Source organism: Rissa tridactyla, chromosome 9, assembly GCF_028500815.1.
Source record: "Rissa tridactyla isolate bRisTri1 chromosome 9, bRisTri1.patW.cur.20221130, whole genome shotgun sequence".
Taxonomy (NCBI): domain Eukaryota; kingdom Metazoa; phylum Chordata; class Aves; order Charadriiformes; family Laridae; genus Rissa; species Rissa tridactyla.
In genome coordinates this window covers 19,511,269-19,539,115 of record NC_071474.1, presented here as the reverse complement: position 1 = coordinate 19,539,115, position 27,847 = coordinate 19,511,269, and the positions used below count along the sequence as shown (strand labels likewise).

At 40.6% G+C, this 27,847-nt stretch overlaps 1 protein-coding gene across 6 annotated transcripts in view; it reads right to left on the bottom strand.

The window, feature by feature from the left end:
* Window positions 1–26,410, bottom strand: part of TLN2 (talin 2) — a 192,677-nt gene extending 166,267 nt beyond the window's left edge. For 4 of the 6 annotated variants that reach the window (XM_054213456.1, XM_054213460.1, XM_054213459.1 and 1 more), the window contains exon 1: window positions 25,963–26,121. The gene's annotated coding sequence lies outside the window, so the exon portion shown is untranslated. Of the gene's footprint in view, window positions 1–25,259; window positions 25,941–25,962; window positions 26,122–26,348 lie in introns of those variants that run through there. The other 2 variants (XM_054213457.1, XM_054213458.1) reach the window with 2 other exon arrangements.
* Window positions 26,411–27,847: the final 1,437 nt, after the last annotated feature.

Genomic DNA, 27,847 nt, shown 5'->3' with positions numbered 1-27,847 from the left:
CCCATGTGGGTTTTTTTTCCCCTCTTTTTAAATCTACCCACAATAGAGAAAATACCCAAACACAGATGCTCCAAAAGTAGCAAGAAGTACCTCTAAGAGGTTCTCCACCTGATTCAGTTATTGTTAGAGTATATCAACACTGAAGAAGTTCAAAGTTAGGCTATCCCTTTTGCTGTTTTCGCTGTACTGGAAAAGGTAAACTCTCACATGCATGTAATTTTGCACAAGAACCAGCTTTTTCAGACAAGATTTATGCAAATCTGCCTAATAAACAGGTTTCATTATCACTACTTTTACAACACCAGAGTGTTCATTTTACATTCCAAGTTAAGAACAGCATTTATGTCAACTTCTGTCAAAGGCAGATGGCACAAGGTTATTGCCTTTTTTTAACAAATCAATCTTATTTACTCCCAAAATTAATTAATTTCAGCACAAAACGCTTACACTATATAGCTAATGGGATGAGAGGGATAACATTTAATAATTAATTTATATAAAGATTTCAGATACTTCATTGCAATGCTTGTAGACTACAAGACACATGGAATACAGTGTTTTATGGACATCAGGTTGGATATGACGGTCACCTCTACTTTCTGCTTTTGTGCCCAAGAATAATATTTCACAGCTAGGGAGACTGCATTTTATTTCTCAGCTGTAGGGCTATAACCAGAGAAGAGGAGACCCTTCCATCTTAGTAGCTAAAGCAGCTATCTAAACTGTAGGGTAGCAAAAATTTCCCCATCCTGTCCTTAAAACATTCAATATGAAACATGTTCCCAGCATTGAAACAACTCAAATTTCCCAACTAGCTCAAGTTTGACTAAAAATTGGATTTATCATGTCTTATCAAGATGCTTACTCATAGCTGAAGGAATATTGAATATGCAAGTTCCCTGCCAACACAAGAACATATCTTCTAGCTTCACAGATGCTACAGATGTCACAGCTCCTTGTGAACGTAAGTTTACAGTGCATGGTGCAGTTAAACAGCAAAGGCCTTCACAAACACAAGGAAACAAACAGCCTGGCTTGCAAGACAACCAGTAATTTTTGCAAGCTACATTGCCCTGGAATGATTGCTGGCTTTGTCCTCCTCCCAGTTCTCATTTAAGCCTTTACTCTTAATAAAGGCCATAGATATTGCAGCCCACTTTATTTAGCTCCCATTCATTTGCAATAAATAGAGGCTTTGTTTACAAGTTTGAAATACAGAAAGAAGGCCTACCCCACACATTTGACAAGCAAACAATCTGGAATGCAACAGTGTAAAGGTCTTCAACTATCAATAACGTCATGTTTACAAGGACACAAGGTTGTCAAGGAGCTGTCGAAGCTGAAAAGTTAATACATTAGTAGTTCCCCACTTTAAGAAAGTACTGGATATACCACAAACGTATGTACCAGCAGAATAGAACAGATACTTTTAGTCTACTTGACTGTCAGATCAGACTGTCTTGCAGCCCAGAAAGCCAACTGTGTTCTGGGCAGCATAAAAAGAAGCATGACCAGCAGGTCAAGAGGGGTGATTCTCACCCTCTACTCTGCTTTTATGAGACTCCACCTGGAGCACTGTGCCCAGCTCTGGAGTCCCCAGTACAAGACAGACATATACCTGTTAGAGCAGGTCCAGAGGTGGGCCACAAAAATGGAAAGTGGGCTGAAACAGATCTTCTGTGAAGAAAGGCTGATAGGGTTGTTCAACCTGGAGAATAGAAAGGTCTGGGAAGAAGTTAATGCAGCCCTTCAATACTTAAAGGGCACTTATAAGACAAGCGGAGACAGACTTTTTACCAAGGCCTGTAGCGACAGGACAACGGGCAACTGTTCTAAAGTGAAAGAGAGTAAGTTTAGACTAGGCATGAGGAAGAATTTTTTTTTTTTTTTCTTTTAGGATGAGGGTGGTGAGACACTGGAACAGCTTGCCCAGAGAAGGTGTGGATGCCCCATCTTGAAAAGCTGGATGGGGCTTTGAGCAACCTGGTCTGGTGAAGCATGTCCCTGCCCGTGGCAGGGGGGCTGGACTAGATGATCTTTAAAGGTCCCTTCCAACCCAAACCATTCTATGATTCTAAGTTATTAATAAGCATGTTGAGACCAGCAAATTCCACTGCACTGCAACGAATTAGAAAGGCATGAATACCTAAAATGTTGCATCATCTCCTGTTTTTTTCATGTTATTCCAATTACACTGTAAGATAAAACGTTTTAGTCTTGTTTCCTCTGACCATTTCAAATTTCCCACTAATATTTCCTTCAGGAATTTATTGTTCTGCAAAAAGTATAATTGAAAAGGTCAAATCTGAATCAAGCACACTTTCACAAAGTATGAAAGGCATCTCACTGCAGTATTCCAAGTGACAAGATGTGATCTGTTCCATTAACACCAGCTCTATGTATTAGACAGTTGCAAGTAAAATTACTAAATACAGAGTCTGGAGAACCAACAGCCTCAATTTTTACAGAAGTTTCACATTCAAACATACTTCACCAAAGAGGAGATAATGACTTTTGACCTTTTCTTATTTTCTTCACACAAGATATATGGGTTCCAGGTTTATTTATCAAGCCATTTTACACTCACAGTTGTTATTCTCCTTTCTTTAAAGGAAAATGTCAGTAGAAATGAACTGAAAGTAGGACAGAGATCACCAACAGAGATGGAAGAAGAGCAACAAGGTGACCAACGCAGCAGTTCATTTCCTTAATTAATATTTGCACTCAGCACTGCAAAAAGCCATCCTGTCATGCTGAGCTAATACCACCTGCAGCACCACCACTTCTCCAGTTCCGCTGTTTTGAATTACAGCTTATTTTATGCTTAGCTGTACGATTTCAAAAACTACTTAGAAAGTGGGAAAATGTAGACAATTGAAGTGTAGCTGTATGAAGAGGGAACAGCTGCTCTGCTGTCCAACTTATAGAAGCTACCCCTATGCTGTAATTTTATGGCTCAAAACATACACAGCTGTAAAATCCCCAGGCTCCCCACTTTTACCTCTAAGACACTTGCTCTTCTTCAACCAAGAAGCACACCTAGATTCTTGTGCATGGCCACCACAGGGTAAACACTCTCCTCTTCATCTACGTAATACCTTTAAAATCCATAACCCTTTCTTGGAAAGATAAAGAGTTAAGATCTCATGGGGAGAGCAAAGAATTGGCTTAGGAGAAGGGTGAAAAGAAAACACAACATATTAGTTTCATTCAGCAAGTAACAGAGTTGGGAAGTGGCAAGTTAAAATAATAGTCCTGGCTTAATGGGAAACATCTATGTAAACACAGGCTGCACACAGTAACAGAAAAGAGTGAGGAGAATTTGACCTTGAAAGAGAATTTTGAGTGTCTGATAATCTTTCTGTTGAGGGCTATGTGGGTGATTCAAATTTCTGTAATACTTTTTGAAAACAAAGACTGCTATTCTACCAAAACCCCCATGTTTAATATTTCAGGCACCTACACTGAACTCCAAAAACCACCTTTGTAAGTCCAAAAATGTTCATAACTACAAGAGAAATTTATATCAAAGTCATCCCATTTGTCTACAGTTCACACATATTCCAAGCATTTAAATTCGAGGTGACAACTCAGGTGAAACAGACATTGGAACTCATCTTTCATCAGTGACCTGTGCATCAAAATCCTGGACTAATTACTAGGACTGCTACCTGGCACTGCTTGATACTGGGACGTGGTCCATCAACAGCTCTGACCAAAAGTATCAAACATTTTCAAAGAGATCACTCTGTTGATTCTGGAGCTTTACCAGGGGATATACCAGTTGGTCTGGCATCTGCCACCATAATCCCTGCTCATCATTTAAACAATGTCATCTCCCCTAAGAAGTCCCTTCCTTGTCATTGCTTTAGACTTCTAATTTAATAGTCTCATTCACCTCACACTGCAGGTCACCTTCCCTGTCGGAAGTCTGAATAAGCTATTTTCTCACTGCACTCCTGCCACAGACACCTTCTGCACTATGGTCCATACCTCACCCATGATAGGCAGGAAACAAAGCGCATGCAGACAAAAACTTCTACTTTTGAGGTGCCAAGAACAGCTTCTTCGTTCTCATTACACAACAGTACTGATTTTTAAGTCCTTACATTTCTGCCTTTAGGACACAAAAAAACCCAAACAAAAACCATGTATCTCTGGAATACAGTGTTTCCACATTCATTCACACGCTCAAGAAACACTTCTGTGAACAAAGACAACTCCATAGCTACCAAATAAGTGACAAACTTGAGTTAGAGTATTACACTGACCATCCTGACATCATCCATGGAGCCCAGTAATGACCAGAGAAGAAGAAGAAGGAGCAAGTAGATCCAGTTTGTCAACTAACCTAGCTCTTTCACAGGAGTTTTTACAATTCAGCCTACAACTTCAGTTTAACAGCAGTCTCAGCATCCAGCAACTGATTATCAGAGACTGCGTGCACACACAGGTGTAAGGTAAAATTGTAAACATTTCTCCTCTGACCTTAAGGATCAGGAAGACAGGGACATGGACTTTTCAAGCCACTTGAACTACTTCAGGTTTTTCCATTATACTTTCAATTACACATCAAGGCTTTCTCACCCAGGGAAAATTATTCACTCTTCAACTCAATGGCTGATGCACAAAAAACCTTAACTTCTTCAAAGCGCAATGACCATATTGCAGATGCACTACATGTGACCGTGAACATAGGCACCAGAACTGGCATAAGTTATTCTGGAAGACAACAGCCAACAACAAAACCATTCTTTTGGGTTTCAGTAACTCGAAATTGAGCTGATACCAAGCTAACTAAAGCATTAGCAGGATTTTAACAGCATGTTGCCTAGCAGGTTACAAAATAATGCCCACAGAGATATTCAAAGCTAAAGCTATTAAGTGTTGTATGGTTTCTGGGCAGGTCTCTTCAGGTCCCAACCAGAAAGATTCTACAATTTGCCTTAGATCTACACTCAGCAAGTGTTTGGAAGTTTTTTAATTAAGCAGCACACATTCTCCAGGATGCATTTAAGGATGCGCTCCTTAAAAATGTACTAGTTGTAAACTCTTTGATTTTTTCAGTTTTCAAAGGAGTGATACTGGCCAAGCAGCTGCCTGCATGAGACACTACATATAGTTGGAGTAAAATCCAAGAAACAGTGACATGAAAGATTCAGGGCTCTTGCTAGTAATAGTTTCTCCACTGAAAATCCAATTACCACAAATTATGTTTCACAAACCATACATGTACAGTAAAACCTGCAGAGATACTGCCTGCCTCACTATCCTAAAAATAACTTTGCTTAGCAAAGTCATCAGGACATCATACATTATGCTAAATAGGCACTTCCAGTACATATCCCCCATTTTTCCCCACTCAAACTGAACTGAAGCCAAATACCAGACTTAATGAGAACTCATCTGCTCAAAATTTAAGATATGCTCATTAGCAAGACCTGAAAAATGAAAATTCTAGCTCTTGCCACACTAATGCCTTTTTATGTGCTGAAGTTCCTTTGAAGCTGACTGCACCAGCTTAGGGCTCCACTGAAAAATGGCATTCCTTATTGAACAAAACAACAAGAACAGACAAAACCGCAAGTTTTAAGCCTAATAAACAGCTGGAGTCATCTCACTACTAGGAGGCAGTTTTCCCACCTGAAACAGAAACAAAAAGGTAACTACTTTTGAACAAGGGTCATCTCCTAGAAGCAGAACCACCAGAAGTTACTGCCAGCACACCTTTTGGGAAAAATGACTCTTGCTAGTTATCACTGACAGAATTAAAACCTAGTAACTGTTTTGCAGGTAGAATCAAGGAATGAGAATAGAATACTTCAGTTGCAGGGGACCTACAGCAACCATCTAGTCCAACTGCCTGACCACTTCAGAGCTGACCGAAAGTTAAAAGTATGTTAATAAGTACCTTGTCTGAATGAGTCTTAAATACTGACAGGCTTGGAGCATTGATCACCTCTCTAGGAAGCCCGATCCAGTGTTTGACCCCCCTCTCGGGAAAGAAATGCTTCCTAATGTCCAGCCTAACCCTCCCCTGGTGCAGCGTTGAACCGTTCCCACGCATCTTATCACTGGATACCAGCGAGATCAGCACCTCCCTCTCCACTTCCCCTCCTCAGGAAGCTGTAGAGAGCAAGGAGGTTGTCTCCTAGCTTCCTTCTCTCCAAACTCGACAAGCCCAAAGTCCTTAGCCATTCCTCATAAGACATCCTCCCAGCCCTTTCACCAGCTTTGTTGCCACCCTCCTCTGGAGGCATTCAAGGACCTTCACATCCTTCTTAAATTGTGGGACCCAGAACTGCACACAGTACTCCAGCTGAGGCCGCACCAATGTTGAATACAGTGGGATAATCACCTCTTCTGACCGGCCAGTTATGCTGTGTTTGATGCACCCCAGGATGCAGTTTTCCTCTTGGCTGCCAGGGCTCATATTGAGCTTGCTGTTAACAAGCACTTGCAGATCTCTTTCTTCAGGGCTGCTCTCCAGCCTCTCCTCTCCCAACTTATACTTGTTGCTGGGCACAAATATAAACTGGGAAAGGAGCGGCTGTTGTTAAATGAGCACTGAAGACAGTGGAAAGGAAGACATGAAACAAGGAACACATCTAAAAGACTAGTTCATCATTAACTGTTTCAGCAGTCTTAGCTGTAGCATTTTGAATTAAATGACAAATGCCACAGAAATCCAAAGCTGTTACATTGTAAAAACCCCAATCTCTACAAGAGAATTACAATACAATGAACAAATGGGTGAAGGGGGAACACAAGTGGAAGCCATGCTGCGAAGAAGCAATCGCCACTCGTACATAACCTACTTGTGTCAATCATGGAGAGGCTGAACCAGAAAAGTCTGATTTTTACTTTGTCTGACAGGAGCAAGAGGATGGAAGAGGATTGACTTGAGCCTATCTGCAGCTCGTGTTTGTCATACTAATTCTACTTTCTCCCACAGTTTTGCCATATTGATTTAGGAAATTACATAAAACTAATACTAATGTCAAATAATTTAACTAGCCCTTCTATTAAGTCAGAAGCCAAGCTTAACTTCATTTTCCCTTCAAAACTAAATCATAGTGATATACAAAATCACGGTATGCCACTAATTCTGCTCTATCATGCACCTAACAGATACAGAGCATTTTACGCTGTGTTATCAGAGTCGGGTGTTTTTCATTCAGTCTACTAGAAATCACTGAATTAGGAATCACATTGCCCCAGTGGCATTACTTTCAAGGTCAAGTATCAACCACATCATCACATTAAGTAATCAATTGTTCCTTCCCAACACACCAACACTTACTGCATTGCAAAGTTTGAGACATGAACAGTATGACGCAAAGGCAAGGTGTAAACTGAATGCCAGTACAACCTACATTTGGCCAAAGATGTATTCTAGACAAATTATCAGCTAGTCAGTCACACAATGTATGTTATTAAGTGGTTGAGAACAGTTAGCACTATTAATACTTAATTACCTTATTTAATAAGGGCATATTTTTATTAATGCTACATATAACATTTTTTTAAAAAGAGGTTTAAATATGTTGTCTTAAAGAAAGAACACACCAAAACATTACTAAGTTATTTTACCATTTATTTCAAGTGCTTATCTCCCATAACAGCTACAGTACAAGAACCATAGTCCCTTAAGAGAAAGTCATACGAACAAAGAAAAAGCATTGTCCTTTCAAGCTATCATATACACAAGATGTATTTCCTTCAAATTTCAGGCACAGTAGTGTTTCACCATTAACTCATGATTTAACATAGCTCAGATCAATGCATGTAGCACACAAAATAGCACATGGCGTGAATATCAAAAGGGTATCATTTCAATAAATATTGTGGCATCTCTAATTCCTATAGCTCCCAGACACAAAAAGAAAGAAAGCACTTGTATCACAGCATCTTTACCTGCTCATGGCCTCATGTACACAGTTCTTGAATACAACCAAATTTGCTGCAACATGTTGAGAGCTGAAAGTCAAAGTGCACTGTAAGGCATAGTTTGAACCAAAATAAAAAGCCATGAATGGGTGTTGGCAGCAGGGGAATCCCCTTCCTTCTTGCTGCTATTTAAAACTGAAGGCAAGTAAGGTCATTTCCAATTTAACACACAGTTTTCAAAGCAACTTTTTCTGCAGGGGAGGGAAGAAGAAATGAAAGGTACTAGTGTTTCAAACACAACATTCTAAGGAAGTAATCGGAAAGCCAGCAAGACACACTTTGACCATTTCTACAACATGAACAAGTCAAAGTCAACATTTAGTATTCTGTGTATAACTTTTATTTTAATGCCAAATGCAGTGAACTTGGAAGCACCTGGCACTGAAATGAGGAGTAAATAAGGAAAACTAATACTAGCTTTCCTACAGCTTTTCAGCTGTAAGAAAGAATAGATTTTGCATTGGTTGGGCTTATTGGAAAATCTGCTTTGGCTGCAAGTTTGCTTCATAAAGCAGACTTCGATCTTTGGAAACAACTTCTTTCAAAGGGAATCTCCAGCTTCTACCTAAAGCCAAAAAGAAAGGTGTAAGATGAAATACATCGTTATTTGTTTCCTCACAACAAAAATATCAAAGCATGCAGTTGATCAAAACTTCTGTCCTACTATCAGGCAGAATCTGTCCTAACACTGTCACACTAATTTAAATTTAAAATTATGAACATACGAATGCTTTTAATTTTGAAGGCTGAGGAGGGGAATCAATTTGCCAGGCATACTGGAAGTAAACTAAGTCCTCTGTCAATACACTAGTTATTGTACTACAGTCCATTTATGCTAATTTCTGGAAAAACTGAATGGTGATCATCAGTGTAACTAATCACATCAGGAAGCTGGTTTATAGATGTTTCTGCATACAAGAGATCGTAAATCACTTTGTTACACTGTCAGAAGGGTCACGAACTCTTCACAACCACAATAATCAGAGAGTTCTGCATTGTCTTTGATCACCTGAAACAGGAAATAGGTTTTGGAACCACATTTACCAGAGTGCTTAATACAGAACACTGATCAGAATTCTGTTCTTCAAAGTTGGCACAAAAAGTTTCACGCCTTCTGATAAAAATCTATCACAAACCAGTACCAACAGCAAACCAATATAACTTTCCTTGAAATGAAACAAAAGGGCTCCCAGAGAAAAACATGCATTAAATTATACTAAGCGTTGATGAGATCCACTTTAAGACACATCTCAAAAAGTAGAATCCAGATTAAGGGACCATGAACATTTACAGCGGTTGAATCAATATCCCCTTGTGTGGATTTAACATGCTCAAAGTCTTTCAAAAACTGTATTTGAGAAAAAGACAAGTCACAGCCATTTACATAACAAACATCTCCAGCTTCACTGTACTTCTTGTGTGCACTATCACACACAATGTGTTATCTCCACAGCAAGGTTAGATTCCTCACTAGTTCATAACCAACTACTGCATGTCTAAATCCCACCCTTGAATGTGATGATTTGACAGCAGCTTTTCTGCAAGATTCAATACACCATGCAGTACACTTATCCATGAATAAGATCCCTATCTTTACACAGATCATAGCTAACTGAGAAGAAAATGGTATTAATGACAATTGTTCAGTATGGATGGTGCACCTCTGTGATGCTGGAACAATTTAGTAACAAGCATTTCTTAAAAAGATTTGGAATGAGATATTTGTTGCCAATCACATCCAAGACATGAAAACAAGGATAGTCTTTACTGTTAGCAGCAGGCAACTCGAATAGATGTTTCCTGTTAAGAGTGGCTAAAGAAGAACCAAATAAGAGCAAGTTCTGTGCTTTGATCTGTCAACCCTTCAAAGAACGAACGGCATTTTACAGAGGCCAAATGGTCTATTGTCAGTAACTGGACACAGGAATTTATTTTTTTGGCATTCATCTCAAGTATTGAAACCCAAACTTAGTTAGAGAGACACATTTTTCCAAAGTCTTAGTTTTAATAAAATGGGATTGTCTCTTTCTAAAATAGAAACACAGGATACTAATTCTAACAATGGACAGAACAACGAGTACTTGCTATGGAGGCAGACACTCATCTTCCAAGGAACGACCCCTTTATTGTCACAGGCTGCACTCCAATATGCAGCTACCAAGTATTTCAGTAGTATTTACCACAGCAGCAGTTTGTGGGATAAAAATGCCCCAAAATGTGGGAGTGTGTGTATTTCCAAACCAAAATATAACAACCAAAACCCAAGAAGCTTATGTTGGAGTTTTGGGATAAATAGTAACAGAGAGTAACTGAGAATGGATACGCTTTTACCTTAAGTATACATAATATTTACACCGCACCAAAAATGGGCTGCTTACATTTCAGGCGCAAGTCAAGGTTAGCAAGATGTTACCATTTCCTCTATTTTGCCATTAGAAACAAGCAAGAAACTTAAAAGCACACACTTTTAACAATTTTAACTAAACTTGCAACATATAAAATCCTAAACAAGGCACAAGTAGAAAGCAAGCCAGATGCAAAAAACATCCTTACAAGTTCTTCAGCCAAAGTGGCAATAATGCTCAGGAAGTTGGAATAAACTACAAGTTACATGTCACTGCAAGCTGGAGTTAGTTACATCACTTTGAGTACAAAAAGAGAAATATATCCACAGGCAAAACGGATCAAACACTTTTAAGCTTTTCTGAATTGCTAACTATCTCAAGACAAAATATCATTAGGTACGTAACGTAGCTCAAAAACATTAGGTTTGATTTTTAATATTCACTGTAAGAGATGGCAATTCACTCATCAAGGACAAAAGGTGTACTTTCATTATCAAAAATAACTGAATTTGTCACTGTATGACATTGTCAAAAAAAAAATACTGAAATAAGTGTTTTCAGAAGCAGTTTTCAGATTATTATGCCAGTACTTTGGATATCCAAGCCTATAATAGAAGGATATGCTTCACACGTTCTTATCCTAAAACACAAACAGTGTTAAATAGAATGGCTTTGTTCACCTGTACTGTTTGTTTATTTTTATCCTGCTAACTAACGATTTTAGAAAAAAAAAGTTGCTACATTTTAATCATAATTTTGCATAATTCCTATTCAGTGATACCATAAACACCACTGAATTCTGACTATCAGCTGTACGCGAGACAAAGCCCCTACAACAATAAGGTTAGCATGCCATTTGTTGACTAAACTTAAAGTAGCATCTAACAATCAGACAGACCTCCAATGGGCCATCTCTGGAAGCTATCCATTTTTTATTATTATTTTATTTTTAAATAATGCAACAATTTGAATATATTAGGTTTCCTGAAAAAGTGCATACTTTTGTAAATTAAGAAAATACTTTTAACACTATTAACACTGATATACAAAAATCTACTCTCGGAGTTTCTCAAGTATCATCTGAACACAGCAATTTAGATTTGTCACTTCCATCACACTTGGTGAGTATATGAAAGATTACTGGAGAATGGGATGTGAAAGGAGGGATAGAGGGATGCAAGTTTAAACTCAAGCTGTAGGTCAAAATATGCCTGCAAAGTCAGTATTTCAAATTAAATTTTCAAATCCAAACTTGACATTTGGGCTCAGGAACTCAATTTGCTATGACACACATAGTTACTTTCCTCATGCCCATCAAGATCTCTGCCTTCACCTTTGACAGAGCAATTACATGTCTGTAATGCTTCTCAGAAGGGCAAAATCCGGATCACTCAGCCAACCCTATATATGCAATGCAAGGAAAAAACCGTTCCCCCTAGGCTCTCAACTTAAAAATTGTGCTGCGGCTGAAGTTGAGGACTCCTATTGTAGCATGCACAACCACATCAACCCTGCCCATGTAGCTATCCAGCTCTGATCCCCAGAAGTGCCAGAGTCCACAGATTGGCTACATGCTGTGTGAAGAGAATGAAGTATCAGATGACGGGAGAACTTGGCCATAAACTATCAAACCCACTTTTCTCTGAGAGGGAATGTAGAAACCAAAAATGGATGCCAGTAATTCATTGATACAGGGTAAGATACATCATCATTCTATGTAAGAGAATGCTTCAAAAATAATTCCAGATTTCCATTCATGTCTAGACACTTTGGCAGCTTAAGCATAAAGACTGGTCCTTGTCTCTGACTTACAATAACGATGTTAAAGCATTCAAAGTCAATACCATGTACTCCTGAGTCTTTCTATTTATCCTTAAGAAGTCAAACTAATCATCCCAAAGTTAGATTATTTCTGTTCTTCAAACTAAACGAATACATAGTTCTGTCTGATCGTCAACACTAATTAGGTGAATTTATTTTGATGTGTGGGTTAAAATATCTTAAGTAGTCAACTGCAAGGCCACAGGCTGTACTGGTGCCCATTTAGACAGATTCAATACATTATATACATGCTTGGTTTACAGACACATTCCCTCAGTGCGATTACTCTCATGTACACGATTTCCATAGTGCTTCAAAGACTTTGACTCGCGCCTCTGCGTATAACTGAAAGTTTGTGTTCAGTAGATTAGAAGATACCAAGTACCTGCAACAGAAAGCACAACTTCACCATCTCAATAATAACTTACGTTATCTTCAAGTGTAGTAACTGTCATACAGCAAGATTATTCTTTTGACACTTTATGAAGGTAGCCCAAATTACTATTTATAAAATGCTTTTGGTGTAATTTATGAAGTGTAATTCGTCTCTATAAACCTCTTCAAAAAATAATGAAAACCTTTCTTTACTTGAACACTACCATAATCCCTCTCTTTTACAATTACAACACTGTGTTTTATGTTTTATATTGTATGTAGTTTTCTACATTGCCTGAAGAAGCACTTTTCTAAAGTTGTAAGCCTAAACCCCCAGAGCCTAGATGTAACCTAGGGCCCTAGGAATTCAAATATATTTTCCTTAGTTTTCAGGATGCTGTGGTCACAATGGAGACCTAAACAATAACTATCTCTATTTTGCATTTCCAACTTATATGATTGTTAAAAACACCTTAAAAACAGTAAGTGCAGTCAAAGCAATTCCATAGGTACCTCAGTGGGACAAGAACTTGCAACTGCAGCTCAGAAGATGCAACCACCCAGTTTATTGTGAGAAAGTATCAACATTAACACACAGTTCATATAGATCTAGATGTGTGCAAACCTCTTACTGTCTACACTTCATTTTATGGAGAACTAAACATAAGTTTCTATGTATTTGGAATCATTAAACAGCAGACACTAAAGCAGAACAACGGAGTGTGCATGGGAAAAAAAGAGTACATGTAGAAAAACAACATTTTTTTCCTGATTCAAGGATTTCAAAGCTGAGTTACCAGGAAGTTCCTTTTCTCCACTACTTGGTAAGCATTGCCTTTTGCCTATATATTATTTTATTGCAAATACCAAGAAACACTGCTGCTTTGTTGAGGTGCAGGAGACAACTATTGCAAGACCTGCCCCCCAAACAAGCCAAGCACAGACATTTAGAAACCACCAGCTACCAGTATAAACAAAACTAAATTAAGGTTTATTACACTCGTAAGTTACAGCACCCTGCAGAGTTTTCCAGAGAATCTCAGAACAGTTTAACACATCAGCTTATTTATTCCAGCTCAAAAATCAGTGTCTTCTAAAATAAATACTTGTTTCAAGTGCATTATTTGTTTTTTCATTCTACTAGGAAGATACAGCACTGTATCATTCTTTTGCAATATAACAACTAGTTTAGAGAACCTTAAACACACTTGGTCTGTATTCCCCTTGAGCGGAGACAGCAGCCACTGTCCACTGTCTATTGGACAGATAATTTAAAGCTTTGCACAATAGGGAAGTCTTCTTTGACAAAGCAGCTATTATTCTCAAAACCCTCCTAAGGGTATAGGTAGCTTCAGAGGACCATACTGATTCATGTATTCCACCGCAAAAGTGATGGGAAGCTTTTCCCTTCTGTGTGCCAAAAAGTCTTTCAAAGGAGGTATATCCAAATATGTAGCAACAAGCACTGTAACCTCTACATATGTAGCCACATAAGCTGCAACCTGGAGCCATCCATGTTCCCTGACATCAGAGGTAAGTCTGAGGTCAATGCTTGTTGATGGTGTCTTTGATCCCTACTTTGTTTCTTGAATAAGCAAACAACCCTTCAATGGAAACAAAGGGATGATGGAAATACACATTTTCAGTCTTCGAAGTTCTGCTCTAAATCCACTCTTTAGTTAACTTTAGTCAGGGCTTCTGTCTTTCACGTGACCTTAAAGCTTTTTTTACTGAACACAGTTTCCTTGTTACAACCCCTTGAATTTCTGGACTATCGGACTTGCACCAAGATACTGCATACCACTTGTGTTTCATTTCATTGTTCCCAACACATCAATTACTGAACCAGGGTATGCCTAACAATAACCCAGATCCACCTGTTTACATTCTTCACCAAGCCTTATAATTTTGAATTTTTTTTTTTTCAGCAAATACTTCATTTTGGCCCCATTTTGCATCAGCTGCATTCTGGAGAACAGGGTGGTTTTGTGCAAGCATTCCATAACTCTTAACAAGAAAAAATGTTAGAGAAGCAAAGGCTAGTCTCTGTTCTACTTGCTGCAGCTCTTTTGTCATACATGCAGTTGTTTCACAAGCTAATGGCCACCGATATACTGACCAAAATATAAGACTGTCAACCAACGCTGTCAAAAGACTGCATTCCACTAGCAATTAACAAGACAGTCATATTCTTTAGGAAAGACTGATTATATACAAATACTAGGTTTTCATTAACTTACTACTTATAAAGAAGCATTTTCCTATTGCTTATTTGAATATCCCTTGAATTTTCTTAGAAGAAAGCTTTTCTAATTCTAAGCTACGTGGAGATATCTTAAGTATGAATTGCATAAATCTCAAATGCCGAATTCCCAATAACCGCAAATATTTCAAACATCTATAGATTGACCAGGAAGAAGGAAAACAACTGACTTCTATTAAACAGTAGATGTCCAAAAGGATGATAAATTTCACTTGCACAAGTCTCCAGCATTCTGATTCACTTGTCATGTGTCATGGGACAGTTAGGTCCTATAGAATAAATGTAAAGAAAAATGTCCCAAATAAAAGAAAGCTAAATTGGAGACCCTTCTTACAGAACAACTTAACTTGAGAAGAAAAAAAAAAATTCTATTAAACACATCAGATAGAAGTGTTAGTACCAAATACTCACAACTGTTCTAGAAAGCCTGTTTCTATGAAGAGATGGCTGCTTTCTCTATCTGATCACGGTAGTACAAAGACTATTTCATAGCTAGTAATGCCATTTTGGTTTAAATAATGAAAGGTACACCTTAAGCAAGAAATTTGAAATGGGTACATAGTCCAGAAAAAAACCCAATTAGTCAATACCACACTAGTGCAAATCTTTGGTATTTACAAAGCTGTAACTACAGTTTTTAAAAAAAGATGCTTTTCTCATTTTTCTTTTTATTCCTTTATTTTCTGTCTCCATCCTACATTTCACCCATTGGTTTTAAAAACTGCCTTGTGAACAACTTTCAAAAAGCAGCTCCCTGCTTTATCTTCCCTTTTTACCCAAAGGACTTATCTGCAATCGCACCTTGTTTTGCATCTTCTTCATGGGCTAAAGTTGTACGTCATTCCGTACAAGTCACATGACAACTACAGAAAGCTGAGCTGTACATGAAGAGATACACTTATTGGGTGGGTACCAAGACAGTACTGGTGCCTGATAGCAGATGTTCAAAAGGTACTTGAAATTTATCTTTAAGCGAAAATGCTGTAGCCTCAGGCAGGATGAAAACTACATCATGTTGGCTGCTAAACAAACCAAGTAAAAATTGCTGTCCCTTCTTAGAAGTCCCAGACAGAAAAAACCACAATATGAAACAAACTTCAATCATTTAGGAATGCTTATTTCTAAAAGTTTAACTGGCACAACATATGGCCACAATTTGAAAAGGCATACTCATAAAAATTTGCATGCTGTCACAACACACGTGGGTCACGTTACTAAATACCATATTTTAAAGTACAAGAATGTGAGGCAAGGAATTCTAATCAGGGAAATGCACAAATGGTTTAGGGCCCTCTACAGTTATAGTCTTGCTCAAATCACCTCTGACCCTGAAGACTCTGAAGTGTTATGTCAGATACACAGATGCCATGACAGATTTTGCTTTTGCTTCAAAATCTATGTGCATCAGCTGATCCCCTCCTCCCAGTACAAGCTCCTTGTCAGATACATTATGAGGTAAAATCAACAATCTAATGAGATCTGACAAAAATCTGAAATTATGAAGATGACTATTTGAAACGTGGATTTACATATGCTGTCATTAATGATGAACCTCACCCTAAGTGTACATTGTGCCTTGAGATATCAGCTAATGATAGTATGAAGCCATCACTGTTAGCAAGACATTTAAAAGCTAAGCACACAGAACATAAGGACAAATCTCTACAGTTTCTTCAGCACTGGTTTCAAGCCATGCAATAACTCAAAGTACTTTACTAAAAAGAAAAAAAAAAATACACAACAAAAAACCCCACAAACCACAAGCCAAACCTTCCGCCCCCAGAATCACTGAACTTAATGATAAATCTTCAAAAGCCTCTTTTAAATTTTCTTTAATAGCAAAAGAGGCAGAGCCATATACCATTGGGGACACACCTGGTCTTCCTGCTGCAGTAAGAAACGGCTGAAATAATACACAGCAAACAATACGGCATTCCTTTGTCAGCAAATACTGCTGGAAGACACATGAAAAGACACAAATATTTGAAGAAACAAGTACTCTAGTACAAATTATGCAGTGTAGGAGGTTTGCTATACTGTTGGCTGAAAGTACAGATGTTTCTAACATGTCTCAGCTTACGGTACAAGCTAGATTGTTTCAATGATGAAATACACTGGGAACTACTTTTTTGTGAGTCACTACAGGAAAGATGTATTGGAGGAAACTCAACATATTCTCAACAGTAAATTATTTCTTTAATAGAAACAACATTTTATGGAAAAACTCTGCAAGTGTAATCACTGATGCAGTGGCTGCCTTAGGCGGGGGGGGGGGCGGGTGGGAGAAGAAAGAAAGTTCCAGTGTAAAGGTTACAGATAGAACCACATATGGAATTCTTTCACTGCACCACTCATAGGCAAGTACAGCAGCAAAGTTGGGGCCAGAAGTGCACAAATTGCTACAGGATGTCACTGATAAAGTTAATTTTCTAAAAACAAGATCTTTAAATAGTAGAATCTTTACAATACCTTGTAATGAGATGGGGAGTGACCACGAAAGTCATATTCCCACAACTGAGGTTTGCACGTTACCTTGTGGCAAAGAGCTTAAAAGAATCATCAAACTTAAACATGCATTATGCAATTTTTACCCAGAAAGACAACTTTTCAAAATTTGCTGACCTTTTCTGTGAGGACACATGGCTGTCAGTAGTATGCTACCTAGCAGATATTAAAAAAAAAAAAAAAATACACACTTAAAGTGTCCCTTCAAAGTGAAGTTGACATTTTAACAGTGAGCAAGAGAGTAACCGCTTTTCAAAAGAAACTCACTCTACAGTGATTGTTTTGAAAATGGATGTTTGGAAATGTTTCCATTGTTAGATGATTTTGTTGCTGAAAATGATGTGGCACCTTAAAAACCTCTCAAATCTGTACACTTAAAAACTTGGAAACAGAATTTCCTAACTTGTTTGAAAATCTTTCAAAAGAAAAATTTCAGGGGCTTTTGAATGCACGTTAAAAATAGAAGAATGCAACACCTTCCCATTAGTTTGCAAGAACAACTGATTGACATCAGTGAAGATGGAAATTTAGTAGATGAATTCCAAGGAAAACCTTTACATAATTAGTGTATGGGAGTGGAAAATGAGTATCGTGATTTAGTAAGCACAACCAACAATGCACTTCTTCCATTTGGATCTATGTATCTTTGTGAGGTGTCTTTTTCAGCTATGACAGCCATTAAAACCAAGTACTGAAATAAACTGAACTTAGAACCAGACCTTCAAATAGCTTTATCAAAGTGTTAAACCAAGATTTTTTTTAAAATAGCGAGGCATATTCAATCACATAGCCCTCACTAAAAGATTTTTGTTAAGAAATAAAATAAATTTTAAAAATAGTGTTTCTCATGCTTTCTTGATTTCTATTTTTTGTATATGTTAACATACATAATACTAGTACAATAGTATAGGTGTACAATTTATACATAAATATACATATTTTGGGGGCGTATGCTCACAAATCTTTTACTGGAAGGGTGTAAGATCAAAAATCTTTGGAAACTACTGCCTTAAATGACCTAGTAGGCTGGTAATACTATTCCAAAGAAACTATGCCATTGCTGATTGCTTTAATAAGATCCACATGGAATTTAGTGTTTTGGGTTTTAGTTTTCAGACTAAAGTAACAGGGTTTTTTGCACTCATACACAGATGGCATTTTTAATGCTTCAAACATAAATTTATCTTTGAAAAGGAATGATAATAGCATTAGGTAGGAAGACATTTTTCCTGCACATATATTCACAGTCACTTTCATAGCCTGGCCTTACATTTTTTTCAGTAGTGGTCTGTTTGGTTCCTCAGGGCACATCCAGCCTTCTAACTGGTTGCGGTCTTTGTTTACCTGTGTTAAATAATCTCCAACAACTGCTGCATAAGTCGTTCACCCTAACCACACATTTGTACTACAATCAGGGTATTATTTTCGCCTCATCTCTTTGCCACTAAAGCCCTGCCATTCCTTTGGAGTGGTCTTACAAAGTCAGACTCGGTTCTGACATGAAATCTTTAAGACTATCTTTTCTGCCCAGGCCCTCCCAATATTTTAATGTTTTGTCTTGGGGAATTCCTTACAGGAGATCAAGAGAATTGTGAAACTTAAATCCCATGGTTTCTTATTTCATACATCTTGCTTTTTGTTAGGCAGAATGGATTAAAATTTGGCTAGCACTTTGGTCATCACAGCAATTAATACAAAAAGGCTGCTGAAAGCCTTTGCTTTCAAGAAGAATGCAATAAGTAAAGAACTAGAATTTTAAGAGCACTGTTCAAGGAGAAGTCACCTGAGAACAAATAGCACTCCCTAAATCTTCTCATGGAGGAATGTCACTCATGAAATATTTGCATTAGAGCCCAGGCAACCATCAACCACTGGGATGGATGGGCCTGTGCTGCAAACCAGGCATCAGCAAAAAAGTTCTTAGGATAGCAAAAGTGACACTTCCTCCTTCCCCCTCGAAAATATTACCAAGATATTTGGAGAGTCGGGCTCTCTAATAGTACTGTGCCACTAGATGGTCGCCTACTGAACATAATTGGTTTTTTTCCTCAAGATCAACAAGCTTCAAACACTTATTTTCCATGGTACTAGAAGGCCTTTGTTTTGACATTGGATCATTTACTATGACCGCTACAATAGGATTTTCAAGACTGGAGCATTTTCTTTCAGGAACAGTCACACAGCAGTGGCTAAACATCTCCCTCCTCCCAAGAGGTAAGTAGCTGCATGTTCTGGAATGAGGTGGCCATTCTGAACAAAACAACAGGCAGTGTACAAAAGGAGAGGAGAAAGACTGAAGTGTCTTAGGTCCTCCAACTACCCACAGCTATGGATGCAGGTAGCATCTGCATCCACTAACAGACTATCTTCCTGCTCCTGGGAAAAGTTCATTTTGTTTAGCCTGGCCTTGCTTTCTTGGCTCTCTAAGGACAGAGAGAGGACAAAATGTCACTCACCCAATACAGCACCTGGGAACCCATTTGAACTGACCACTTGCATATCTACATCCTCTACATACAAAGGCCTCGGACAAGGCCCATTAGATCCACGCAACCCCCCTTCTCTCCATGTCTGGGTTTGTTCTGTACTTAATCCATAGTCTGGTCTGCCCAATCTCACCAGGCAAAGTTTAATCAACTACCCTTTCTTCACAGGCTTCAGTCTTCTGTATATTCAGCTATGCTTCTCTTCTCCTCAGCGGCTTTTAAGTCTGGTTAGTCTCACAGTACAGCTGAACAGGCAATCCAGCTACAATCAGGCTGATCTGGACCTTACTCACAACTGCAAATGCAGTCACTGATTTTTTTTTTTTAATTAAAGAACAAACAAATATTTTTCAGGGTTGGTACATACTACAAGATCTTGGGTTCCCACTTGAGTGCTATACGTCCTCAGCTGTTGCACGTAACATTTCCAAAGAGTACTTTAAACATCACAACCAAGTGATCTCATTTCCCACAGCCTTTGCTTTTTTAAACTGAAATTGGACATTTATATCTTCCTCCCTGTAACAGTGCCTTTAGTGATACCCTGACCCCAGGAGGCATGCCACTGGTTCCTTCTGCTTGACCCTGCATTCCTGCAGTGCAGTAGTAGCTCCCACTTGATCCTTTCCCCATATAGTTCAGATACCTCCTTGCCAAGAAGAGTTGTTTCCTTATACTGCAACAAAAATTAATCTAAGAAAATCTTTTAGTCAAAAATGGGAAAATTACAAGGAAGAATTACAAAACTTGCAGGCTACAGGGAACTCTAGCATTCAAGTTCAGCTTCCTGATCTCATTTATTCATATATGTATTTGTAGATCCATTGATAAATTTTGACTCTGTCCTGGTATTTAAACATTTTTATTGTGTCTAAGCATTATGTGCTTCAGTCCTATACAACCACCACATTCCTGTCACAATCCCTCCCATTAGATTACTATAGGTCTTTACTTCAACAGGGATTATCGTTTCTGGCAGGCATTCATAACCTGCCTTTGCTGCTTCCATTCCCTCTGCCAAGTGCCACCTTGCTGTTTCCTGCCACACAGCATTTGGCACATTCCAATTGAAACAAGATAAAAGGTACTTGCCTTAAATGCCTTTAAGGCTAATGTTTCCACCTGTACAAATTTGAGCCTGCTTTTTACTACCAGTAAGTTTCTGTTTTACGCTCACATATTTATGTCATCTATACCTGAACTTTAAATCTCACATTCCAGAAAAATCACACCTTTCCCACTAGTACATACCACCACTGTAAACAAACCACAGTATAAACTCATCTTGAGGTACCTGAAACAAAGGGTTATTTAACATATTACAGATACCAACTTCCAAGAAAGGCAACAGAGATCATTATATAAAAATAAACAAAAGAAAAGCATTACACAAGTCCGAAGGCCTTTCTAAGCTGAAGACAATCCTATTTTTTAAGAGGTTCTCACATCACTACACCAAACACTTCAGCAAAACACTAACCACTTTGATATACTATAGTAACAAATCTCTACCACAGCTGACAAATGTAAATTGTCATTCAACTTGAAAAACCAAACAGCCCACGTACTACCACTGATTCTTTATCATCTCAATTGTTATTTGCTGTGATTTAGAAGAGTGAGAGCCTCCTGCTTATTCCTGGGTTACATGCCACTTTTTCATGGAAATAAGAAATCTCAACCTTACAGAAGTTGCCAGATAGAAAGACACCAGGTTCATTTACAATTCACTTCAGTTCACACTTCTTCCTGCTGCCCAAACACAGAAAGATGAGCTACCTACTGAGAATGCAAGGAAGGCAGTTTCAAGTGCCAGCCTGACCCATCTTGGCAGAAATTCAACTAGTTGCTGCCAAGTTAAGGGACTACAAGTAAGAAGTCAGCACTGTAGTACTGTAAAGATATTTTAAGACAAGATTTATTGTCATGTGGTCACCCTCACCTTGTGAAGTCAGTCAGTTTGTTTTCTAGCTTTATGAAGATGCTTGGGTAAAAGGCACTGGAGCTTCAAGAATTGAGGGGATGAATATCTGGGGATAGAATCCCAGCTTGCAACTGGAAGTGGAAAATATCAAAATGTTATCACAATTGCTTCAAGTACGCAGGATAGTTCAAACTATTTCCAAGATAAGCATGTGTGCACACAACACACCCAGGGAAATGGTTCTCTGACACTACTGTGAAATGGGTTTTCAGCAGCACCAGCAAGGACCAAAACCTAGAAAATTCAGTGTTCATAGTTACAAGTGTGGCACCAAAACTAACCACAGGCTCCTCACCACCTTCTCATCTCTGAGCACATCAGCCTCAAGCAAAAGGCATGTCTTCACTGCACCCAGAGATAGAAGGCCACAATTCTCTAAACATTGATCAGACCCAGGATTTCAGCATCCTGTGGATCAGTCTAGCACTTACGCATCCAAGTAGCTTCAGCTACCTTCAAGGCAATCAGAGATTCTTTTTGAAAAGGAATGGATTGTTTAACGACAAAAATAAAAAGGCATGAAAGAGCTTAAGACACAACACAATGTCCGTAATCATAATAATCTCATCCACAGAGTTGCAAAAGCCTAGATTAATCTGCTTAACGTAGCCTCTGGAACTTGGAAGCCAGGCTACTCTGAAAAAACCCTCTGCTTTGTCATTTGCATTCCCCCTGTGCCCAAAAGTTCTTCAGTTCAATTTAATTTATACTCTTATAACCATGTGTGGTCCAAAGCAGAACCCCAGAAGCGAAAACCTGCATTCCTCTTCAGCTATCAACAGACAGGACTACCTGAAACTACAGTTTCCAGCTATATACCAGTAACATTTGTCCCAATGGACACACTAAAACCGCAAAGTAAACAAATGAAACCTAATACACAAAATACTGCCTATTAAGACAGCCTCCCCCCATCTGCAACAACACCCAACCATTTTGTTTGCTGTTCTCAATTTGCATCAGCATTCTATTGTCTGCAGAAACATGCATAAGCAGACTTGCCAAACATTTTAAAGATTCAAGAGCAAGGAAAAAAAAAAGGATTTTTGAAAGCTGGATACAGTGGTCTGTAAACAAATTCACACTTCTTTCCTAATTATGGCCTGGTGCAAAGGCAGCATCTGGATAGGAACTTCTTAGCAAAAAACTCTGCATATTTAAAAAAAAATAAATCAGGAAGCCTACACATTGGGCAGTTCATTGAAATCTCTGAGGTTCAGATAGGAACAGGAGCTGAGAATCACCTCAAATGGTATTTTCAGTACTTTAATGCTAAAATTATGGACTGGAATGATGCTTCAGCAAATGGTATTGCTCACACTTCATGAACATACAATACAGGTATCCCAACAGCTACCTGACACTACAATGCCACAAGGAGGAATAGAGGTGGATGTCTGTTCTACTGTCTAGCTGTGGTGACTAATTAAGTACCGGCATTTTTTGGAAGCTTCCCAGACCTTGCATTTGCACAGATTTAATAGATATATATTATATAGGTAAGCATATAAAGTGACACAATCCAAATATTAATGCTTCAGAACATCCTTGACGTGCGGACTCAAATCTTCGTAGAAACAATACCAAATAAGAGAAGGTTTTCACAGCAAAAAAAATTTAAGTCATCATGCAGATTATACAGTTCAAGCTATGCCGCAGCCAGATAGTTCTTTCCAGACCACTCCTCCCTCACCAAAAGAAAAGACTTGAATTTACTGTAGTGGTGTTTTGTACTTAATACTTATATTTGTAACTATAGATGCATTTCCTAATATAAGTAGAATTCAGTGATTAGATTAGCTGGCAAATGATGAAAGAAGTCTAAGTAAAACTGTACCACAAACCAAGCTTACAGTAAAATTACTTAATCCTTTGCAGTTCAAATCCAAGTTCATCCTTCTCAACATCATCTACTCCTAACAAATCTATCCATCACACATACACCAAAAAACCTCTCACCCTCTCCGGCACTACTACAGTGCAATGGCAACATTTCAAATCAACTTAAATTAGGCTGTACTACATTCCATTACATGATATCATGCAACAGATGTTACTCTAAGAACACACAGGGCAATTATTCAGGGTAAACTGCTACAATCTGCATGGTAAAATGAATGGGTATCCTATACGAAGCTTTATCAAGTTTTATACTGAGACTCAGAACTTAAACATTGCCCAAGTTTGTCACAGTTAAGCCAGAGACTTAGACTGGCAACCAGAAACAAGAAGTACTCTTATCTTACTTTAGCTCGGTAATTTTGCCACCAACAGATAATTAGATGAAAATTCTACTTAACCCTTGACCAGTGAGTTAAAAGAGGCATTATGAAAATCACATTAAATGCACTTCCCAGAAGCAAGAGATTTTGGGTTTTTTCCCCTTGCTGTGTGGTAACTTTCAATCTCAAGGCACAACCTTGAAAATTTCATCTTTTGAAAATTAAATCAGAAAAGGTAGTTCAGCCAACTTAATTTACAGTTAATTTAGCCAACAGCAGTGCTATTGGAAGAATGGCTGACCATTCTCTCAAGCAGATATGAAAGCTTTTCATATAGTACAATTTGTAAGGTATTTGTAACTAACACTGGCAGCTTGCACTCATATTTGCAACATACTGCCATACACATACAGGCAAGTGATGTTTTACATAAGCAAGAGTAATCTCAAAAACTTGTTGCTTGTTTGCTTTTTAATCATACGGACATTTTCCCATAGCTATTGGGCTCTCTTAATGATGCAGAATTCCTGAAGCCTTTAAATAACATACTTTCAAACTCAGAACTGGCTTTCTGGTTTGAAACAATATAGCTCAAACTTGGCTTTAAAATACAGGTCTGCAAAATAAACTTTTAAAAGATTTGGAGGGAAGCGGGCAATTGTTTAATCTGATAGAGTTTTTTCAATCAATGGACAAACCCACAATCTTTCTAGCTAGACACTGCAGCAGCGTTTTAACACACAAACAGTAGAGCCTAAATAAATCGAAGCAGAACAAAAGCGCTACAGAAGGTGAGCACAAAGACAGCAGAGGCCCCAGTTTCCAGACAGGTGTTCCCACACAGTGCTCAGGCAGTGGCACTGCGACGGAACCCTCTAGTCACCCAAAGGCAAGACTGTTCCCTGTGCACCCTACAGCCATCTGCTAGGAAGGATGGCATGGAAGAAAGAAAGGTGACAGGGCACCGCGGCACAGGCAGGCCCTCTGCAAGCACACACCACCGCCTCGCACCAAGAGAGGTTTTGCGCTTTGGCACGAAGCCCTGCTGCACCGGGGCATGTATCCCACAGCCGCTGGCACGCTCTCAGGACGGCCCGGCGAACGGGGAGGCCGCGGAACGGAGCGGCTCACTCGCCCACCCATCCTCGCCTGTGCTGCGCAGGGGCGTATGCGTCCTTCCCTCCCCTCCGGGGTGGTCCTACGGGACCGGCCTGCGACCCGCTTCCAACCCGCACCGTCCCACAGGCCTCCTGGGAAGAGGCAGACATATACACAGATAGGTGGATATAGATACAAGCGTATACACACGCAGTACAACCGTCCTTGGGAGGTCGTCGCTTCGCAACGTGTTGCGAAAAGGATTTTTTCTGCATCGCGGTCGCCAGTAGCGCCCAACGGCGAACAGCTCCGTCCCTTGGGCAAACCCATCCCCCGGCCCGGCCACGCGAAGGTCTCCCAGCGAGGCTGCGAGGAGGAGCCGTCCACCCCTGCACCGCCCTCTTATACCACCCCTACACGGCACAGGGAGGAATCCCAAAGGAACCGCGGTTTCCCTCCCACCCCGGCCCGGCTCCTCAAGAAGGGAACGTGAGCTGCAGCCGCTCTTCCCTTCCCAGGGCTCAACCCGCCCGGCGGCGCAGCCCCTCCCGGGCCGCGGCAACCCGGCTGCTCGCACGGCATCGGGCCGGGATAGTGCTGTCCTCCCTGGAACGGGCAACTTGTTGGGCGAGCAGCACTCCGCGCCGGCGAGGCGGTGCCGGACGGAGTGCAGCTCCCGCCTCCCGCCGCGGCACCGGCGACCGGCAGCTGCCGCCTGCCTGACTGGGGGCAACGCAGCGCCTATATGCGAAACCCGGTGGCAGCCGAGTCGCCGCAGGCATGGAGCGGCTCCGCGCTCCCGCCGCTCAGCCCTGCGCGGAGTCTTCCCCCTCTCGGCGGCTCAGCACGGACCGCACACTCCATGCAACGTGCAACGGCAGGGCAGGACAAGGGGGTCCTCGTGGGCTCCTACCGGGAAAGGCGTTACTGTGGCATTGCAAAGCGCCTAAGCCCCGCCGCTCGCTCGCTCGTTTCCTCCTTCCCCCCCGCTCGCCTGCTGCCCGCTCCCGCCTGCTCCGCCGCCGCCCGCAGCTGCCGCCGCTGCGGACTCCAGGCGCAGACCCCCGCCGGGGGGGGCAGGAAGCGCGTCATCACTCCGGGACTGCTCCACCGCCCTTCGCCGGCCCGGCCCGCTCCATTCCGCCGCCCGGCTTCCTTGGCGTGGGAAGCCCGGGACGCCCACCCAGCCCGAACGACCCGCGGCTCCCGCCCGTCCAGCCCTCCGCTGCGCCCGGAGACCGGCGGGAGAGGAACCGCCTCAGCTGTCTCGCCGGGCAGAGGGCTTAGGGCCCCCCTTACCTGGGCCTGAAGGAGCGGCACCTCAGCCGGCCGCAGCCCTCCAGGTCGCGTCCTCCCGCCCTGCCCGCCCAAGACAGCAGTTACCGGGAGGATGGCAGCTCCTCGGCGAGGAGGAAGGCCGGGGAGAGCCTAGTATTTTTTCCGCAAGAAGGAAAATAAAGCTGGGGCGGGGGGGGGAGGGGGTGGGTTGGGGGGCGGCTACCGCCCGGGCCGCCGCCGCCCGCTCAGGGGCTGCTGTGGAGGCGCGAGGCGCTCTCCCCTAAGGCAGCGCGCGCGCGGCCTCGCGCGTCCCGGCGCGGTGCCGGGGGAGGCGCGCGCTGCCTCAGCAGTTGGCGGGCTCCCTGGCGCGATAGGCTCGTACCTGTCCCGAGGGCAAAATGGGGCAAATCACAGCCAAGAGCCCCCAGCTGTGCTCCCAGCCGGGCGGGCTAACCGCCCGGACACCCGGGAGGCGCCGGTGTCAGCCCGGCCCTGGCAGCGTTACTCGGGGCCTCGCACCTCCGGCTCCTTCAGCAGAGGCTTCCACAAAACGGAGGGGAGAGATGGTCTGGGAGTAAAAGAAATACATAGATAAAGCCGGCACGCTGTGAAAGCGATCCAAACTGCCCTTGGGTTTTGTTGTATTAAGCATTTACACGTGACACCAGCAAGGAATTGCTGTAGCAGCAAAGGTAACCCAGAACTTTCCTTACTCAGCTTGTATTAACTGTTCTGCTACTGTTACAGTTGCATAAATGGTTTTCATATCAATATATAGATATCAATATGAGGAAATAAGTCCCTTAGTTTCATATATACTGGGACCTCTATCAGCAAAACTGACAGTTAATCATACAACTAAAATAATTAAATCTGGTTTAGCTGAGGTACACTCATTATGAAATATTTTTACTTGTAACCAGATTAAAGAGCTGCATCACTCTACAGCTGGTTTTGCCCGCAAGAGTAATTTTGCTCCATCAAATTAAGACACTGAACTAACGTACAATCGCGCTGTGACACTGCCCAACATAGTTATGCTTCTATCAAGATGCTTCTTGGTGGGCATGTTTAAGACAGTCTGTAGTTACAAAAGCTAACCAGGTTATTTTATACACGCACACTACAGAATTAAAAGCATCACAGTGTTAACATCCGTAATAGTCACTGTGAGCTGTGTCAGCTTCAGCAAAGGAAGAAGAAGTATCTGCCCTGTTAACAAAAACTACTACACGGGGTTTGCTTTATAACTTGCAAATACTTGACAATATACCTGTTTTAAAAATGAGTTATTGTTGTCATATTTGTTACTAAAGAGATACCATCATGTGTGTTATTAAAAGAAGCAGTAACTGAAGTATTTATCATGTTTTAGAGGACATTTTGCAGATATAAGTTACCTGTGAACAGCCACATTTTGCATAAAGGGCAGCTTTTTTTTCCTGGCCTTTTACTTACCATAATGATAATCTTTCAACAATGCAGCTTTCCCTATTCAGCATACAACTTACACTCCCTTT